The sequence below is a fragment of the Saimiri boliviensis genome, chromosome 4 (genome assembly GCF_048565385.1).
Source record: "Saimiri boliviensis isolate mSaiBol1 chromosome 4, mSaiBol1.pri, whole genome shotgun sequence".
NCBI lineage: Eukaryota > Metazoa > Chordata > Mammalia > Primates > Cebidae > Saimiri > Saimiri boliviensis.
The window spans coordinates 106,634,682-106,656,582 of NC_133452.1; the positions used below are offsets into that span (position 1 = coordinate 106,634,682).

Genomic DNA, 21,901 nt, shown 5'->3' on the forward strand with positions numbered 1-21,901 from the left:
AAGAAAAATAGGTCTGCCAATTCTGACGATATACTTTTCATAGATGATCTAGGAAAGGAATTAATTACTTGCATTATTTATTTTTTGAAACACAATAGTAATTTTTCTAAGAAAGACCATCTAGGAACAATCACTGACATATTTGAGAAAGGGAGTTTGTGTGTGGTATTAAGAGAAAAAAGTGGACAATGTGGACAAATTGTCTTCCAAATGCAGTTTTACTGAAATATACTGTTTTGTTTTAATTTTTTTTACTCTGCTCTGAATTTGAAAAATAGATTTCAACTTGGTTTGAATTAATACTAATTCTTGGAGGGTGTGATTGTAAGTTGAAGATGTCCAGTAATTTTTCACTTTGAGGATCAGGCATCTTATCACAAGAAATCAGAGCCAAGTTAATAATCTAAAAAGAAAATATTCTTATTTAATTTTGGCTCCAGACTATCTTCACATTATAGAGCCAATAGTTCTTTGCAAGGGACTTTCTAGGATATAACAGGCCTAATGTTTTATAACATGGCTACATGTCTATATGTACAGTTTGCAATTCACAAAACATTATTGTTGCTTTTAAGTCCAATTTTTTGAAATGGACTCAAGGAAAAAAATGTGCTTACAGATGTTTGGCTGGCTTCTTAGACAGGGTTTTCTAGGGGTAATATTTTAATTGAGTATCACTAACTAAGGTCTAGTCATCTGCTTATATCATTTAGAAACTCAATATGATCAGTACATTCTGAGATAATCTGTATCTCAGCACCGGGCTTATGTGAACCCACCTCATAAGAGCTGTATGAGTTATATTTAGTTTCTGTACTTCAGGCACTCTGAACTTTTGCCAAGCATAGCCTCACCTCACAACTTTTATATTAGATCTTTCCTGTGTCTGAAATGTTCTGTCTTCACATCTGTGCTTCATTTAGTATCAGCTGAAACATCACTGCCTCAGAGAAGCCTTCCCAGACAACTCTATCCAGGCAAACCTCTTGCTTGCTTTATCCATTGTTTTTAAATCAATTTACTTTTTCATGAAGCATTTGCTGAACCTGAAATTGTATTTTACATAATTTCATGTCCAGTAATTTATTTTCGTACAAATATGTGAGCAATTTGAAAATCAGTCAGTGCAATTTACCATATTGACAAATTCAGAAACAAAAAACAAATAAACATTTCAATAGTTACAGAAAAAAATTTGGCAAAATCCAATATCCATTCCTGATCATATTTTAGGAAAACTTGTAAATTTCTTAAGTCTACTTGAGGGGAAAATATAAACATACCTAATTATGAATGAAAAACGACTATGCCTGCAAATAAAAGATTAAAAATTGCAAGAGAATACTATGTACAGCTGTAGGTCAGTTCCTCTATAAATATATCTGAAATTGACACATTTTTTAGAAAAATGGAAATTATTAAGATTGTCTTGAGAATTGGAAATTGAATAAACCACTGGAATGCTAAATGTGAAAATAAAATTATTAAATGATTGCCCTCAAAATAAACATCACAACCAGATGGCCTTAAAAAAAAAAAGTCTTTCAAATCACCAAGGAACAGAATATCTTAAACTGTAAAATTTTAGAGTTACCATGTCAGATTGTTCAATAAAGTCCACAATTTGATACTACCTTCTACCCAAAAGCTATTTAAAACAATCTGCAATATTGAAATATAAAAAAATAAAATCAATAATAGTGTTAAGGAAATAAAGAGGCAATCAGCAATTTGAACATTTTGAGAACTTTCTGGAAGACTAAAAGAAGATGACATTGGCATGACAGAGGTTCAAAACAGAGTTGAGGGGCTCCCAGGCTATCATAGGTTAAGGATGGGCTTTTGAATAATTGAGTCCCTAATAACTACAAATTTAGTAAGAAGAGCCTGTGGTAAAGTAGAAAATAAGACACAAAGGCAGGAAATTAATTTAAGGTGTGTAAGAGCGTTGAGTTGGTCCTAGGGGCTGTAACTCATACTGTCTGTGGCAACCATCTTAGAGCCACAGCTGCAACCTAAGTTGCCGTAGATGCAAATCAGTAGTGTTTATGAATGGGAGAAAACTAATTGATGATACTAGTGTTCTTAGAATATTCTCCAAAATCACTTTGCAAAACCAAATTAATAGACTGGAAATGCTGTAATTGTGCATTATAATAAAGGCTTGAAAGAGGGGGCTTTCAATTTTCTGCACCAGAATGAACAAGGGTAACCACCATTTCTTTGGTGAGGAAGAACAATCATGTAATATCTGAATTCTACTTTACAGTAATTAAAAGTTGATTAATCAGCCGGGCGCGGTGGCTCAAGCCTGTAATCCCAGCACTTTGGGAGGCCGAGGCGGGTGGATCACGAGGTCAAGAGTTTGAGACCATCCTGGTCAACATGGTGAAACCCTGTTTCTACTAAAAATACTAAAAATTAGCTGGGCATGGTGGTGCATGCCTGTAATCCCAGCTACTCAGGAGACTGAGGCAGGAGAATTGCCCAAACCCAGGAGGCGGAGGTTGCGGTGAGCCGAGATCACACCATTGTACTCCAGCCTGTGTAACGAGAGCGAAAGTCCGTCTCAAAAAAAAAAAAGTTGATTAATCTATTTGTATTTGTTATTATACAAGCAAAATATATGAATTTCTCATTCACGTAATCTTTTTTTATTTTTAATTATACTTTAAGTTCTGGAGTACATGTGCAGAATGTACATGTTCCTTATGTAGTTATACATGTGCCATTGGGGTTTGCTGCATCCATCATCTCGTCATCTATGATAAGTATTTCTCCTAATGCTATCCTTCCACTAGTGCCTCACCCCCTGGCAGGCCTGGGTGTGTGATGTTCCTCTCCCTTTGTACATGAGTTCTCATCATTCAACTCCTACTTATGAGTGAGAACATGCAATGTTTGATTTTCTGTTCTTGTGTTAGTTTGCTGAGAATGATGGTTTCCAGTTTCATCCATGTCCATGCAAAGGACATGAACTCATCCTTTTTATGGCTGCATAGTATTCCATGGAGTATATGTGCTACATTTTCTTTATTTAGTCTATCATTGATGGGATCCAAGTTTTTGCTATTGCAAACAGTGCCACAATTTGTGTCTTTATAATATAATGATTTGGGTATATAATCACTAATGGGATTGCTGGGTCATCAGAGTGAACAGGCAAGCTACAGAATGGGAGAAAATTTTTGCAATCTACCCATCCAACAAAGAACTAATATACAGAATCTACAAAGAACTTAAACAAATTTACAGGAAAAAACAACTCCATCAAAAAGTGGGCGAAGCATATGAACAGACGCTTCTCTAAAGGAAACACTTATGCAGCCAACAAACTATGAAAAAAAGCTCATGTCATCATTTTTTAACCCTCTGCCATATTTCTAAATTCTGACTTACTTAAATTCTCTAGATACCATCACTGCACATTTGCTCCAATCCATTTAAATTGATCCAACATGCTCAAGTAGGCAGGTCCTAGAAACATGTGAATACTTTTATGAGTTGTAGACTGAATCTGTTACCTTGTTTTAAACGATTTTGAATATCTGATCTGAACCTCCTAGTGTTCACTCTCCTTTTCAATACTTTGAAAACTTTATCTCCACCCCTCCTGTCTCAATTTCTTACTACCAACAACTTTCTGCCTCTCTGAATCTGGGACACATTTTATACTCACTTTCCTCACTTAAATGTAGAACTCTTTTTGAGGAAACAAATTTTAATTTTTTTCCCATTCATGAACTACAGCTGTGAATAAAAGATGCTTCCATTGCCAGGCTGTATCCTGTGAAAGAGTCACCACAGCACAGGAGGAAATTGGAAGGAAATACCATAGATATCACATAGTTGTAATGGTGGTATGTAATGTGAAAAATTCCCAGCATTATCCTCTCTAGAATATTCATGTGTATGTGCTGCATCTTATAAAAGTGTCTTACCATTTAAAAAAGACAAATCTTTGAAGGTCAGCTGTTGCAGGGTTTGCTTGATGTTTCAACCCTATCGAAATAAGTGGATAATCCTATGAGGTTCTCTCTGATCTCAACACTCAGTTATCAGTAGTGACAAACTTTGTGATTTCTATTATGCAAACCAAAGAATTGGTGAAAGTTGATGCCTATTATATAATTGCTTTAACTTTAACTTTTTTTTTTTTTCAATTTGTATTTGCATTTCTTTAAACTGATGTCTGCTTATTTGAAAGCCAAATCTGGCATACTCTTCACCATGTGGACAGCACCTCTTCTTTGATGGTTCTAAGAGTGTGGCATCTGTGGACTAGAGGATCTCTAGTGCCTTTCTAGAAGCTAATAGAAAAGGTTATAAAAGAACATAATACATATTTTAAAATAGAGTGATTTTATATCCCACTTTTCCCCATAAAATAAAGATTAAATCTATTACCCAGAATTAATTACATATAGTGTCTCCTTTTACTCTCAATGGTACCCTATTTGAAGGAAAAATGATATGGTCCCACTATCTGAAATCTATTTTCTCCCACAGATGACCAAAATCTATTACACCTTCAAACTACATTCAAACAAAGGAGGAATAAACCACAGAAAGCAATGGCGAATTGCCAGTTCCTGAGAACTTGTTAGATTTAGCTTTTAGTGTACAACTTGTTAAATTTAGCTTAGTCTACTTATTTAGCAAACAATAAGTGAAAAAAATACAATGTGAAAAAATGTTTCAACATGACAATAAATTAAATGTAATCACCGGCTATTAACTAATCTTTATTAAATAATAATAAAAATAGAATAATAAAATGTGCATAATGTGTTTAAGAAATTAAGCACAAATGTATCTGTGAAACATAGTTTAGAAAATAGAAATATTAGCATATTAGAACTAGAGGCACTTAAGGCCAGGAGTTTGAGACCAGTTTTGGCAAAATAGTGACATCCCTAGCTCTTCAAATATTTTTTAAATTACCTGGGCATGGTGGTGTGTGCCTGTAGTCCCAGCTACTCCGGAGGCTGACTGAGGCCAGATCACTTGAGCTCGGGATTTCAAGCCTGCAGTAAGTTAGGATATAAGCACTGCACTCCAGCCTGGGTGACAGAGGTAGATCCCGTCTCTAAATAACGATGATGATAATAAGTTACTTATTCATTTATACTTAAAAATTTCCATTCTATTGTTCATTGTGGAAAACAAATCACAGAAAAAAAGGAATAGAGTCTATCCATATAAATACAAAGGAAAAGGACGTTAGTATTAGAGAGCAACTGTTGATCACTTACAATGTGGTATTTCCTCATTTATCTTATCCACTACACCAAGCACCAGTAAGCTAAAAGTAAGAAATTCATTTTATTTCAGTTACTGTTACAATTTTTCTACCCTCAGTTATTGGCTGACATTCATGTAGATTTTTGTCCACTTTGGGATTTCCAATTGCCGTATTCTGTATGAAAATATATTCCTTTCACAAGGTTGATGTATACCTATTGCCAGTTAATTTTGTAAGTCAATTGCCTTGATGGCTAAAAACAGAAAAACTTTTTCTTTATAGGCAAATGTGCCACTGTGAAGGACATTTTGGAAAGCTAGTGGTATCAGCTGGCATCTATTGGAAATTTGCACTACATTCTGAAAGCTGAAAAGAAGACATACATAAAAAGCTATGCTCTGTTACTGAATTTGAACTGGATCTGTAAAAGAGAAAAAGACAGAGACTTTAAAATCAGAGACCTGACTCTGTGTTTCCATCCTGCCGTGTAAAAGTGGTATGAACTTGGGTAAGGCATTCACCAACGAGGGGGCAAGTAAGGGACAAAAGTGAGAATAACTTGAAAGTACGTAAGTGCAAAATCTATCTATCTATCTATCTATCTATCTAGATATGTATTATATGTGCTATATATAGTATCATATGTAATATATGTGTGTATGTATGCATATATATATGATGTGCTTCAGTCTGTATATATATATACACACACACACACACATATATAATGATGTAGTAAATGTATTGTCTATATTTATATGATGATATACCCTACAGTCAGCATATATAGACAATATCTATATATATTTTATATAGAGAGAGACTGTAGAGCACATCATTATTACAGAAACATTAAAAAGATAATACAGAATATGATAAGTCTAATAGTATAGACACACACCTAAAAATACACGAAAAAAGTTGACATGTCACGATAAAAAAAGGGAAGAAAAAGGGAAAAAAACTGGAATTCCTTCAGAAAATGCTAAAGTTATAGTAGCAGCAGAATAATTTAGTGCTTTAAAATATTTTGAATTGCCTCAAAAATTAGGTGCTGCCTCACCATTCTAACACCGAAGATTCCAGCAGATTCCACATGGCTAAGGAATAGCCTTAGCCATTCCACATACCTAAGGAATTATAAGGTAATTATAAATTGAGAGGAAGAACTTTTGGAAATGACAAAAAGAATTAAAATGACACCATAAGCATTGAACTTAAAAGAAAGACGGAACTAAAATACTAGGTTACTTAGCCATTGGAATTAGACCCTTATTTAAATCAGACTTGACAGCTTAGATCACTTAATGTTCACTGGTAAAGTTGGCAGGCTGCCTGCTATACAAGGTAAAGATGGAAAATTGAATCCAGTGTGGTAATCAGATAAGGTGTAAATCCTTAAGATTTTAGTCAAGTAGAAAATATTTTCAGATACTAACAAAGTCACTTTTAAAGTAGTTTATGAAACTTCAAAGTAACTTGTTTTTAAAATTGACCTGAAGAAATTAACACTAAAAGTGTAAAATGCTGTAGTTGTCCTCTGTTAATAAAACATCTCACGACTCAATAGAATGCAATAAGTGAACTCAATAAATTTCTAGAAAATGTCAAGGTCTCCATTATTCTATTTATCACTTTGAAACTTAGGAGTTATTAGTCCCATAAACAGGTCAATAAACTGAATGGGCTTTCACCAAAACTGCACAACATCAAGCTTCTTTACAGGAGGGATTTTATGAAATCTGTAAAATTAATTCTTGTTCTGGAGTTTATTTGGGTGCCTTAAAAGACTGTTTGTATGTTTGAGTCCTGCTTTGCAACACAGATGCGTTTGATATTTCAGGAGCAGACACTAGGGGAAGCATTGAGCCTGCCAATTCAGAAACAGACACCAGCATGTCCTCAGGTCTTACAAAGACCACCTTTGTGGGCTGCATTCTTTTCCCATCAGGCCATGCTGCCCTGATTTGTGTTGTGTTTTTAGTTTCTGAAGAATGCTGATCCTCTCTAAATGATCTACTGAAAACTGAGTGTTGAAGCACACACAAAAAGTGAAAAGTGCCATTTAGCACACACATAATTATTTCATGGCATACTACGAATTAGCAAAGGCAGCTTTCAGCATTTTAATCTTGTATATGTTTTCTGGAAGCTGCTTCATGTCCCCCTTTTCTGGGTTGGTAGCTGCAGAGAAGAAAGAGAGTAGGGTATCAATGATATTTTCATGTGGAATAGCTTTTTAAAGACACTGAAGTAGAACCTCCATTAAAAGTGAACAAACATTGAATTCAATATCTGCAGTAGTCAGATCTTTTTAAAAAGAAATGGCTCAACCTCAGGAAATGGTATAAGCAATCACAGCTATTAAATTCACTTTGCACTAAAATTTAATCCAGCAGCATATACCATTTAAGTCAATACCATTTGGACATGTATACACATACACATTTTTAATACTATGTGGTTTTAATCTTACAAATATTCTGTATGCTATGTGCTAAGTGGAAGAAATGAAGAGTTTATGTCACCCAATTTTTACCCAGATTCCAACATTAAGTAATCTTTGTGACAGCATATTAGCTAGAAAGGTAGCATGAACAAGTATCTCTGGCCCTAATAATTGATCATTCATGATTTTTAAAAAAGAGAAAACATAAAGAAGTATATCCTATACCAGAAAAATCCTAAGTGCCTATAGTGAAAGCAACTTTTCTGTATTCTTTAGGTAGCTCTTCAGAACTCTAAGGAAAGATTTCCCCTTTGTCTCACTACCATACACCACCATGGTGCAAATAAATTTTAGGATAAAGTAATTTGTTTCTCTGCCCAGATATGGGATAATAGAAGAGAAAGCATTCAGTCATTTCCTTACTTCTGGCAGGTTAAAAACAATTGTATTATTTAGGGAAATTGTTTAAAAAAATGATACTTTTCTGATTGCCTGTTTATTTGTCTCTGCAACAACTGTTTGAGAATGGAAACATTATTTTTTTACGGACCACAGAACAGTGTCTCTTGTCTAGAACTTTCTGAGTGAATGCTGTTTGAATTAATCAAAGCATTAACAAATTTCCCAACAGCTTCTTAGCTTTTATCACCATGAAGTGTAGAGATGACAATATGGTAGAAAGGGGAGAATGTCTACAACTTTTCTGCTATGCACCTCAACTCACTCCTGCCCTGTCCCCAGTCCCAGCTCTCTCTCAGTGTTGTTTTGCTCTTTACAATCAGTGCTGGTAGGTTTCCACCTTTCATTGGAAAATTGATGATGAATGATATCCAAAAATATGTTTAGTGTGTGATTCTTTACCACATATCCACCATTTGCCAAGCATTGTATCTGGGAATATTAATAGAGATTCAGAAGATAGTATTTTATGGTCTTTGGCAAATTCTTTCTGTTTATAATAGCACCATTAAAATATTTGCAGAATTTTAAAAAACTTTCTACCATGTATTGGATATCAGTTCTCACAATACTTTATGAATCAGGTGTTACTGTTATTTCCCACTTTCAGATGAGGAAACTAAGGCAACAAAGAATTAATTAACTCACCCAAATGAATACAGCGAGTTCTTCCAGAATGAGGATTTGGACTGAAGTAGTCTGGCTTTGGAGAAGAGCTCTTAACCAATACGTTATGTACTACAGTTTTTCTGGGTTGTGTGAAAAGCTTAGCCATGTGCTGTGGTTTGCGTGAGAAGCATATTTTTAGACTGTAATTTTGCTCATTCTGTGACCTGGCCATGAATTTCAAGCAAAAAGTCGCACATTTGCCAAACCACCCAAAGAAATATATCAATTTGATAAAAGTTTGAATTATCAGTTGAACATTATTTATTTACAGCTTTCAACAAGTTGTAGCATTCACACAAACCAGTAATTAATTTTAACCTCCCTTTGTGAACCTAAAATTAAAATGTGGTAATTGATATATTGCTGCACAGAATTCTGCTCTAACTAAAAGCATGCTTAGCATTTTTCTCAAGTAACTTAAAAGAGTATTTGAAAATTCATAAAGAATCTAAAGACTTACGGCCTTTTGTCTGAAAATTTTGTTTTATAAATTGAATTTCCTCTTACATATTTTATGAATAAATCCTGTATCTTAGATTTTAATGATGCTTATTTCTATTTGGCCTTAGTCTTTTTGCCCTTGCAAGGAGATTTTAAAATTATGAATAGGAAGATCTGTATAGCAGTCTTTCTCTAGAAGTGAAGTGTCATCTGACTAAATGGATTCAGTGGTTTAAGAGATGCCTGTCGAGTTCGATCGGTAGCGGGAACGGAAAGCGGACCCCAGAGAGCCCTGAGTAGCCCCACCGCCGCCGCGGCCGCCGGCCTAGAGCTGCCGCAGCCGGCCCCAGTCACCATCACCGCAACCGTGAGCAGCGAGGCCGAGACCCAGCAGCCGCCCCCGCCCTCAGCGCCGCCGACACCAAGCCCGGCACTCCGGGCAGCGGCGCAGGGAGCGGTGGCCCCGGCGGCCTCACATCGGCGGCGCCTGCTGGCGGGGACAAGAAGGTCATCGCAACGAAGGTTTTGGGAACAGCAAAATGGTTCAGTGTAAGGAACGGATATGGTTTCATCAACAGGAATGACACCAAGGAAGATGCATCTGTACACCCGACTGCCATAAAGAATAAGCCCAGGAAGTACCTTCGCAGTGTAGGAGATGGAGAGACTGTGGAGTCTGATGCTGTTGAAGGAGAAAAGGGGGCGGAGGCAGCAAATGTTACAGGTCCTGGTGGCGTTCCAGTTCAAGGCAGTCAATACGCAGCAGACCGTAACCATTACAGACGCTATCCACGTCGTAGGGGTCCTCCACGCAATTACCAGCAACATTTCCAGAGTAGTGAGAGTGGGGAGAAGAAGGAGGGATGGAGAGCGCTCCCGAAGGCCAGGCCCCATAACGCCGACCCTGCCGCAGGTGAAGGTTCCCACCTGACTACACGCGGAGACCCTGTGGGCGTGGACCACATTATTCCAACCCTCCTGTGCAGGGAGAAGTGATGGAGGGTGCTGACGACCAGGGTGCAGAGAACAAGGTAGACCAGTGAGGCAGAATATGTATCGGGGATATAGACCACGATTCCGCAGGGGCCCTCCTCGCCAAAGACAGCCTAGGGAGGACGGCAATGAAGAGGAGAAAGACAATCAAGGAGATGAGACCCAAGGTCAGCAGCCACCTCAACGTCGGTCCCTCCGCGACTTCAATCACCGACGCAGACGCCCAGAAAACCCTCAACCACAAGATGGCAAAGAGACAAAAGCAGCCGATCCACCAGCTGGGAATTCGTCCGCTGCCGAGGCTGAGCAGTGCGGGGCTGAGTAAATGCCGGCTTACCGTCTCTACCATCACCATCTCTACCATCATCCGGTTTAGTCATCCAACAAGAAGAAATAAGAAATTCCAGCAATAAGAAATGAACAAAAGATTGGAGCTGAAGACCTTAAGTGCTTGCTTTTGCCCGTTGACGAGATAAATAGAAGCATCTGCATTATCTATGCAGCATAGGGTTTTTATTATTTTTACCTAAAGATGTCTCTTTTTGGTAATAACAAACATGTTTTTTAAAAAAGCCTAGTTTTTCTCAATACGCCTTTAAAGGTTTTTAAATTGTTTCATATCTGGTCAAGTTGAGATTTTTAAGAACTTCATTTTTAATTTGTAATAAAAGTTTACAACTTGATTTTTTCAAAAAAGTCAACAAACTGCAAGCACCTGTTAATAAAGGTCTTAAATAATTGTCTTTGTGTAAAAATAAAAAATAAAAAATAAAAAAGAGAGATGCCTGTCAATCATGTACTTTCTTTTGTGTCCTAACTTGGGCTTTGTTCTCAATCAAAATGCTTTATTGTTCTACAATATATTGCCTTCCTTTTTTTTTTTTTAGAAGTATTGTGAAGTCTTTTTCTTTTCACTGTAAATATTTAATAGTTCATCCTTTGTTTATCAAATATGTATGAAGAATCTACTATGTGCTGGCACTGCTTAAGAGTGGGAAAATAAATTACATGTTGCATGATTTTTAAATTGTTTACATGGCATAAGGTATAAATTTATATAAAATAAAGTATGCAGGATATATATATATACAATACATATATATGTATATATGTGTGTATATGTGTGTGTGCACATGCATGTATATAGGCTATGAAGTTACACACACATATATGTATATACATATATATACACACATAGCCTATATATACATTCATAGAACATATGTATGTGTATATATATATGTATGTGCATGTGTGTATATGTGTGTGTATGTATAGGCTAGGAAGTTAACTACAAAATAAAAACCTACAATCCAATCCAAGGAACAGAATACCATCAAAATCATCAAATTTACATGCACATTCCCTATTCCATTGTCCCCTGCTTCCTTTCAAAAGATAACCACTATTTAGACTTGTTTTTTTTTTTTTGTTTTGTTTTGTTTTGTTTTTTAATTTTCTTTTTTTCTCTGGGTACTTCTTATCTTCCTTCTCTTTCTTTATGAGTTTTAATATAGGCATATATACCTACTTGCACTCTTCTGTAATATTTTATTCTGTAGAAGATGCAGTTTTATTTATCCATCTCCTGTTCAGGGAACTTTGAGATATTTTCAGATTTTGCAATTGTGAACAATATTGCAATGAACATTCTTGGGTGGGTTTCTTAATGCATCTTCCAGAATCTCTTGCATATGTTTCACAATAAAATTGCTATAGATAAAGGGAGGATCCCCAATTTTAACAGGGTGAAAAATTGTTTCCAATTTGATACCAAAATGTACTGTCATCAACATGGCATAAAAGTCTCCACTCGATTTTTAAAACTATCGGATGCCTTTACTTTTGCACAACATTAGTGTGTACTAAATATTATTATAATATGGATGTTTTACAATTTCAGTGGTTTCTAATAAAGTTTAATACCTTTTATATATGAATGGGTAGTCATTTCCTTTTCTATGAAGTGCTAGCTCATTTAATTTTCTCCCTTCTTTTTTATTTACTAATTTAACATAACATTAAAACTTTGAATATATGAAGAAGTAATTTTGATGTATGGTGTGAGTTAGGAAGCCCATTTTGTTTATTTATTAATGGATATACAATTGGCCTGGCACCGTTTGTTTTCTGGTTGATCCACTCCCAAGTGTTCTTCAAAGCCATCTTTCCTATGTGTCAAATGTAAAACTGTTCCTATATCTCTATTCCATTCAGTTTGTACTTCTCTATTCCTGTGCCAATATGTCATGGACTTAATGAGCTTTATAACTTGTTCCTATTTTTCTTTTTCAGGAGTACTTGTATTGTCATTAGTCATCAAACAATCTCATTTGAATTACATTAAATTTATTCATCAGTTTGGAGAGAACGACATCTTTATGGTACGAAATCTTGTTAGACATTTAAGACATTACTATAATGTCTTAAAGTTTTATATTTCTGAAGGTTTCGCTGTTTTTATTTTTAGGTGTTATGTAATAATTTCTTCTTGAATCAGTTTTGCTGAGTGATATTTTATAAAAATTAAATATAAAGATTTAATTTTCCCCAAATGTAGTCATTTGCTCTATTTCATACTAGAAATACTTATCAAATAATAAAAATAAAAACTTTTCCAATCTACATAACAAACTTTTAAAAACATATTTTTAATGTATTATTCATTTATTTAAGATTTTTAAGTCTGAGCCTCAAGTGATGATGTTACTCAGTCCATGCCATGCAGGTCATTGGCTCCTGCTTGAAACTGAATATTCCCTCTCCTTTCTCAATCCCAGTCTTATCAACCTCCCTCAACAGGTACCAACTTCAGTGAAGTTTGTCTGTGTCTCTCGATTATTTGTTTTCATAGTTATGTATTCCAGAACAGATAATAAATTATTTGTGTCTATGGCATTTTAATAGCTCATGTAATATTATAGATATTCTTTTTCACATTTGGAGTCAACATTCCTTTTTTATATTTAGTCACGTTGCTCTTATGCATATAGTTCATTGCTTTTGACTGCTATGTATTTAGTGCACATTGCAGAGTCACAATTAATTAAATATAAATCATTTCAGTAATGTTTAGCCCATCTCTAATTCTTTGCTTTCACTAACAGTACTCAGCTTAGAAGAATCTCATGCACGTCTCCTTGAAGACTAGCATGAACAATTCTCTGGGCTACATTTTCAGAGTAGAATGCTGGAAAACAAACATTTAATTTTACTATATGCTTCCATATTATTTTTCAAATGGCTGCACCAACAATGCTTCAAAATCTATATCATATGTGAGACTGTGGAGAAACACACAGAGAGAAAAGAAAGCTAACTGGCAAATATATGGGAATATATTTATGCAAAATATGACTGGAACTTTTTTGGAATTACATTGAATTTACAGATAATTTTAAGGAGAATGAGTGTCTTTCCATTCATGGAAAACTTTTCCATGATAAAAACTTTTCTGTGATAAAAAACTTTTCCATGATAAAACTCTTCCTATATTCATATCTTTTATTATATTTTAATACAATTTTAAAACATTCTCCATGGCATTGGTGGCATTCTTTGGTAATTGCTGAACACCAAATACTTAGTAGACTTATTTTTGGCTCTTGCAATATTTATCTTTTCTTCTGTTACTTTTCTAGTTGATTATTGCTAAGGTAAAAGAAACTTTTTTGGTAAATGTTGAATGCGTTTTTGTCCACTTTATTAATATATAATTAATTTTAAGAGTTTGTTGGTTTTCCTGGGTTTCCAATTTAAATGACCATATCATTTACCAAAAAAAATAGATAAATGACATACATAATAGATATAAATAAGGCGATTAGTTGTTTAGACAATTTATAACAGTGAGTTGATAATCATCACTATCAAGAAAGAATTCTGAAAAAAAAAAAAGCGAAATGCAATGATAAACATAACATAGTAAACATCAGAATTGAGCTGGGGCTTGGCATTTCCAAAGTTATTCTAACCCCAGGCATTTGTCTTTCTATATTCTTTCTTATTCATGTCATGGCAAAAATAAATATCTCTCTTCCTCCAGTGAATTTTTGCACTGGTTGTTTACTGATCCAGTTTATGAACAGGCCTTGATAACAAATACATTAGTGAACAGTGATGATGAAAAGACTCTTGGCTGAAAATATGCTTATGTATGTGCAAAAAATTAAACAATAAAATATTATTTTCTAGCAAAGTTGCAAACACTCAAAAAGCCTAATTTCATTTAAACATTTCCCACAAAACATGTTCAAGTTGTCACTGCCTTCTTAGAACTTGCTTTATTTGCATTGATTAATACATAAATTTAAGATAAAGTTGGACATGTACAAAATATTCTTAGAAACGTCTCTCCCAAAATGAAGTTTTTCTCTTATCTGCAAAAATAAAAGAAGTTATGTAGTGATATATGCTTGAATTTTCCCATTGAAAAATAAGTTAGTCTAAGAAAATTCTTTATCAAGAAAACATATTTTTAACAAAAGGAAAACTATGATTTTGAATAATTATGGGTTCATGAAAAATAGGCAAATAGCTTCTTTCTTTGCATATGATACTTTTTTTTTTAAGGTTCAGGGGTATATTTGCAGGTGTGTTCCATAGGTAAACTGCACGTTGTGGGGCTTTGGTGTACAGACTTTTTGTCACTCGGGTGATAAGCACAATACCCGATGGTAGTTTTTCAATCCTCACCCTCCTCCTACCTTCCACCCTCAAGTAGGCTCCAGTGTCTGTTGTTGCCTTCTTTGTGTCCATGTGTACTTAATATTAGCTCCCATTAATGAGTGAGAACATGTGACATTTGATTTTTTTTTAATTTGGAATTGCTTTTGTACCTTAAGTTCTGGGGTACATAGCAGAACATATAGGTTTGTTACATAGGTATACATGTGCCATGGTTTGCTGCATCCATCACCCTGTCATCTACATTAGGTATTTCTCCCAATACTATCCCTCCCCCTTCTCCCCACCCCCTGCTATACCTTCTCTAGCCCCTCAACTCCTGACAGGCCTCACTATGTGATGTTCCCCTCGTCCATGTGTTCTCATTGTTCAGCATCCACTTATGAGTGAGAACATGCAGTGTTTGGTTTTCTATTTTTGTGTCAGTTTGCAAAGAATGATGGTTTCCAGCTTTACCTATGTCCCTGCAAAGGACATGAACTCATCCTTTTTATGGCTATGTGCCACATTTTCTTTATCCAGTGCATCACTGATGAGAATTTGGTTTGATTATAAGTCTTTGCTTTTGTGAACAGTGCTGCAATAAACATACGTGTGCATGTTTCTTTATGATAAAATGATTTATAACTTTTTGGGTATATATCCAGTAATGGGATTGCTGGATCAAATGGTATTTCTAGTTCTAGATTCTTGAGGAATCACCACACTGTCTTCTGCAATGGGTGAACTAATTTACATCCCCACCAACAATGTAAAAGCGTTCCTATTTCTTCACATTCTCTCCAGTATCTGTTATCTCCAGATTTTTTAATGATCACCATTCTAACTGGCATGAGATGGTATTTCAATGTGGTTTTGATTTGTATTTTTCTAATGAGTAGTAATGATGAGCATTTTTTCGTATGTTTGTTGTTTGCATAAATCTCTTCTTTTGAGAAGTGTTGGTTCATATCTTTTGCCCACTTTTTGATGGGATTGTTCGTTTTTTTTTGTTTGTTTGTTTGTTTGTTTTTTATTTATTTATTTATTGTAGATTATTGCAAGTTCTTTGTAGATTCTGGATATTAGGTCTGTGTCAGATGGGTAGCTTGGAGAAATTTTTTCCCTTTCTGTTGGTTGCTGGTTCACTCTAATAATAGTTTCTTTTGCTTTGCAGAAACTTTTTAGTTTAATAAGATCCTATTTGTAAATTTTGGCTTTTGTTGCCGTTGCTTTTGGTATTTTAGTCATGATGTCCTTGCCCAAGCCTATGTCCTGAATGATATTTGCCTAGGTGTTTTACTAGGTTTTTTTTTATGCTATTAGGTCTTATGTGTAAATTTTTAATCTGTCTTGAGTTAATTTTGGTATAAGGTGTAAAGAAAATACCCAGTTTCAGCTTTCTGCTATGGCTAGCCAGTTTTCCCAATACCACTTATTAAATAGATACTCCTTTGCCCATTTGCTTGTTTTCCTCTGGTTTGTCAAAGATCAGATGTTTGTAGATGTATGGCATTACTTCTGAGGCCTCTGTTCTATTCCATTGATCTATATCTCTGTTTTGGTACCAGTACCAAGCTGTTTTGAATACTGTAGCCTTGTAGTATTGTTTGAAGTCGGGTAGCACGATGCCTCCAGCTTCATCCTTTTTGCTTAGGATTGTCTTAGCTGTGTGGATTCTTTTTGATTCCATGTGAAGTTTAAAGTGTTTCTTTCCAATTCTGTGAAGAAAGTCAATGATAGCTTGATGGGGATAGCACTGAATCCATAAATTACTTTTGGCAGTATGGCAATTTTCATGATATTGATACTTCCTAACAATGAGCATGGAATGCTTTTCCATCTGTTCGTGTCCTCTTTCATTTCCTTGAGCAGTGGTTTGCAGTTCTCCTTGAAGAGGTCTTTCACATCCATTGTTAGTTGTATTCCTAGGTATTTTATTCTCTTTGTTGCCATTGTGAATGGGAGTTCACTCATGATTTGACTCTGTGTTTGTTTGTTATTGGTATACAGGAATGCTTGTAATTTTTGCACATTGGTTTTGTATGCTGAGACTTTGCTGAAGTTGCTTATCATCTCAAGTAGATTTTGGGCTGAGACAATGGGTTCTACTAAATATACAACCATGTCATCTGTAAATAGAGACAATTTGACTTCCTCTTTTACTAACTGAATACCCTTTGTTTCTTTTTCTTGCTTGATTACCCTGGCCAGGACTTCCAATACTATGTTGAATAGGAGTGGTGAGAGAGGGCATCCGTGTCTTGTGCTAGTTTTCAAAGGGAATGCTTCCGGTTTTTCCCCATTTAATGTGCTATTGGCTGTGGGTTTTTCATAAATAGCTTTTATTTTTTTGAGATACATTCCACTGATACGTAATTTATTAAGAGTTTTTAGCATAAAGGGCTGTTTAATTTTTTCAAAGGCCTTTTCTGCATCTATTGATATAATCATGTTTTTTTTCGTCTTTGGTTCTGTTTATATGTTGGATTACATTTATAGATTTGCTTATGTTGAACCAGCCTTGCATCCTGGGGATAAAACTGACTTGATTGCAATGGATAAGCTTTCAATATGCTGTTGGATTAGATTTGCCAGTATTTTACTGAAGATTTTTGCATCAATATTCATCATGGATATCGGCCTGAAATTTTCTTTTTTAGTCGTGTCTCTGCTAAGTTTTGGTATCAAGATGATGTTGGTCTCATAAAATGAGTTAGGAAGGATTCCCTCTTTTTGTATTTTTTGGAATAATTTCAGAAGTAATGTTACCAGCTCTTCTTTGTGTCTCTTGTAGAATTCTGCTGTGAACCCATTTGGTCCTGGACTTTTTGTGGTTGGTATGCTATTCATTGCTGCCTCAATTACAGACTTTGTTATTGGTCTATTCAGGGATTTAACTTCTTCCTGGTTTAGTTGTGGGATGATATAGTGTCCAGAAATTTATCAATTTCTTCTAGATTTACTGGTTTATTTGCATGGGGTGTTTTTAGTAATCTCTGATGGTAGTTTGCATTTCTGTGGGATCAGTGGTGATATCCCCTTTATCATTTTTTATTGCATCTATTTCATTCTTCTCTCTTTTCTTCTTCATTAGTCTGGCTAGTGGTCTATTTTGTTGGTCTTTTCAAAAAACAAGCTCCTGGATTCACTGATTTTTTGAAAGTTTTTTTGTGTGTGTCTCTATTTTTTTTCAGTTCTGCTCTGATCTTAGTTATTTCTTTTCTTCTGCTAGCTTTTGAATTTGTTTGATCTTGCACCTATAGTTCTTTTAATCATGATATCAGGTTATCAGTTTTAGATCTTTTGTCATTTATCTTGTAGACATTTAGTGCTATAAATTTTCCTCTAGACACTGCTTTAAACATGTCCTAGAGATTCTGGTACATTGTGTCTTCCTTCTCATTGGTTTTGAAGAACATCTTTATTTCTGCCTTAATTTCATTCTTTATCCAGTAGTCATTCAGGAGCAGGTTGTTCGGTTTCCATGTAGTTGTGCGGTTTTGAGTGAGTTTCTTAATCCTGAGTTCTAGCTTGATTGCACTGTGGTCTGAGTGACTGTTTGTTATGATTCCTATTCTTTTGCATTTGCTGAGGAGTGTTTTACTATTAATTAGGTGGTCAATTTTAGAATAAGTGTGAAGTGGTACTGAGAAGAATGTATATTCTGTGGATTTGGGATGGAGATTTCTGATGATGTCTATTACGTCTGCTTGGCCCAGATCTGAGTTCAACTCCTGGATATCATTGTTAATTTTTTTTCTCATTGATCTATCTAATATTGACAGTGGGGTGTGAAATTCTCCCATTATTATTGTATGGGAGTCTAAATCTCCTTGAAGGTCATTAATAACTTGCATTATGTATCTGGGTGCTCCTGTTTTGGGCACATATATATTTAGGATAGCTAGTTCTTCTTGTTGCATTGATCTCTTTACCATTATGTAATGTCCTTCTGTGTATGATACTATGAATGGTAAGACTGATTATATTTTATTTTATTTTTGAGACAGAGTCTCACTCTCTCCCCCACGCTAGAGTGCAATAGCATGATCTTGGCTCATGCAACCTCTTCCTCCCAGCTTGTAGTGATTCTCCTGCCTCAGCCTCCTGAGTAGCTGGGATTACAGGTGCTGGCCACCACATCTGGCTAATTTTTGTATTTTTAGTACAGATAGGGTTTCACCATGTTGATCGGGTTCTTCTTCTACTCCTGACCTCAAGTGATCCACCCACCTCAGACTCCCAAAGTGCTGAAATTATAGGCATGAGCCACCATGCCCAGCTCTGAACTAGTTTCCAATTTAAAAATTTCAACTAAATACTAGATATAATCTTTCAATCATAATAATGTGTTAATGCCATAGTTAAATATATATTTTTGAATAAATTTTAAGTCATTAGACTTTGCTTACAGTAGAGAAAAATACATAAAGTTTCTAGCAATCATATTAAATTTAAATTAACTGATCCTATCAACACTCAAGCATTAATTTATTCAATAAATATTAACATGAGCACCTGTACCTGGTCACTGCCCTGAGCAAAAGAGACAAAAATTTAAGAAAAGATCATTAAAGTCTCAAATGGTGATGACATTCTAGTGGTAGAGATATATAATAAAATAATAATTAACTTTGTAAGTGGCTATATATTTATTCAGTAAAATATGATGGACAATATGAGAAAAAAATACAGTGTGCAATGGAAGTGCATAGAAGGGACTCCTACTCCAATCTAGAGGAGAGGTTTAAGGGGGAGCCATGAGAAGTCTTATAAGGACATTGACCTACAAACTAAGACATGCTCAATTTCAAGTTATGTCAGTGATTGGGGAGAAGGGAGAGGAGAAGGCAAACAATATTCAAAGCATATACATACACTGTCTGTTGGAAGTCAAGCAGTGAGACAGAGCCTGGCACAGCTGAAGAGCTGAAATGAGTCCCCATGACTGTAGCTTGGCAGGGTTAAGAAAATCGCCTAGAAAGCAGTTTGAGGAGGAAGCTACAAGTAGGTACTGAAAGTCTCATAAATGTGAGTCTATTTGCGGTCTTGCCACCTTAAGGCATTTGAAACAGAAAAGTGGCATGACCGTATTTTAATTTCAAGCTCATGCTAGCAGTACACAATGAATGTATTAGAGAGAGCCAAAATGGTAGGCAGGGAATCTGAGAAAGAGAAAATTTTAATAATGACAGACATGAAGGTACAGTCAACATGACTCTATGATCAATTAGGCATAGAGGAGTTAGGCAGCGGGAAAAGTCAAAACTAGCCCTCAGGCTCCTTGTCCTAGAAAGGGTAAAATATGGTACCATTCCTAAAATTAGGAATTAAAAGAAGAAGGAATTAGAAAAAAATTGGTTTGGACAGTCACATTTGATGTATCTGGAAGACATTGATGTACAGATTCCCCCTGAAAAGTTGAAGCTAGAACATGGGAGTCACAACTGAGCAGAAAATAGGACTTTCTGAGTTAAGCTTTCAACTTCGATAGTTGAAGATGCATAGGAAGTTGAGATATCTCAGAGACTAGGATAAGAATGAGACTAGGGAAAGCTGGAAAGTATTGAAAAGTCTTTAAAATGTAGAAATGTATTAAGAACTCTAGATCTTATCAAAGGGTAACATTTCTTAAGAAACAGTAGGTTTTATTAAAATAAACTGTCATTATCAAAAGAAGAAAGTAATTTATGAGCATGGTAGCCAAATACATTTCAACTCAAAACCTCTATACCTATTGAAAAGACTATCTAAAGGGTTATATAAATGACCTATGATTTGACTTTTGTTTCAATAGCTTTTAAAAAATCATTGAAAAGTCTTCCTATTGAGTGTTTTTATTTCCAAGCAAAAACAATTTAACATGCAGAGTCGTTTCTTTCAAATTTCTGGTAAATATATATTTGAGGCAGGGTTGCACTCTGTCACTCAGGCTGCTGGAGTGCAGTGGTTGCCTTCATGGCTCACTGCAGCCTCAACCTCCTGGGCTCAAGCAATCCTTTCACCTCAGCCTCCAGAGTAGCTGGGACTACAGGCTCATGCCACCACACCTAGCTAATTTTTTTTTTTTTTTTTTTTGTAAAGATGAGGGTCTTGCTAAATTGCCCAGGCTGGTCTTGAAGTCCTGGCCTCAGGTGATCTTGCTTCAGTATTCCAAATTGTCAGAATTATAGGTATGACACACCACACCCAGTCATGTTAAATATATTTGCTATGATTTTTTCAATTTTAAGTTTGTCAAACATAGCTTTTCTTAGTCCATTTTCACGGCATTTTAAAGAACTACCCAAGACTGGGTAATTTATGAAGAAAAAAGGTTTAATTGACTCACAGTTCTGCATGGCTTGGGAGGCCTCAGAAACTTACCATCATGGTGGAAGGTGAAGGGGAAGCAAGGGCCTTCTTCACATGGCAGCAGGAGAGAGGAGAGTAAAGAGCAAAGGGGAAGAGCCCCCTTATAAACCATCAGATTTCATGAGAACTCACTCACCATCACAAGAACAGCATGAGGGAAACCATCCACATGATTTAATCACCTCCCACCGGGTCCTTCCTTTGACATGTGGAGATCACAACTCAAGATGTGATTTGGATGGGGACACAGAGTCAAACCATGTGAGTTTTTAAATACAAAAGACCACATTAAAATAGAAGGTTTACCTTAGTTTATTCTTTTATAGTTCTTTATTAAGATAAATTATTAAATAATTGTAATAAATTTGTAGAAGCTTAGTTAATAAGTGCAAAAAGAATTTAAAAATCCCATGGTTTAAAGAAATAAATAATTCAGGCAGATAGTTCTGGGAACAAACTTTAGTCGGAAACTGAGCCCATGAGATATACTTTAACACAAATCTACACACATGAAAATAATCTATTAGTTTATAATAAACATTCCTAGCAGTAATCTGACCAATAATCATGAGGGACAAGCTACTTTTGAACATACTAAAGCTTTCCTTACTGCTTGAGAATGG

General features: G+C 35.3%; 1 long non-coding RNA gene and 1 pseudogene across 1 annotated transcript in view; both read left to right on the forward strand.

Annotated features, from left to right (window-relative positions):
• Window positions 1–21,901, forward strand: part of LOC141584313 (uncharacterized) — a 572,289-nt gene that overhangs the window by 523,117 nt on the left and 27,271 nt on the right. The window contains exons 15-16 of the long non-coding RNA XR_012517287.1: window positions 5,528–5,753; window positions 12,552–12,640. This is a non-coding gene — a long non-coding RNA (uncharacterized LOC141584313). The remainder of the gene's footprint in view (window positions 1–5,527; window positions 5,754–12,551; window positions 12,641–21,901) is intronic.
• On the forward strand, window positions 9,478–11,743 carry LOC101049542 (Y-box-binding protein 1 pseudogene; annotated as a pseudogene).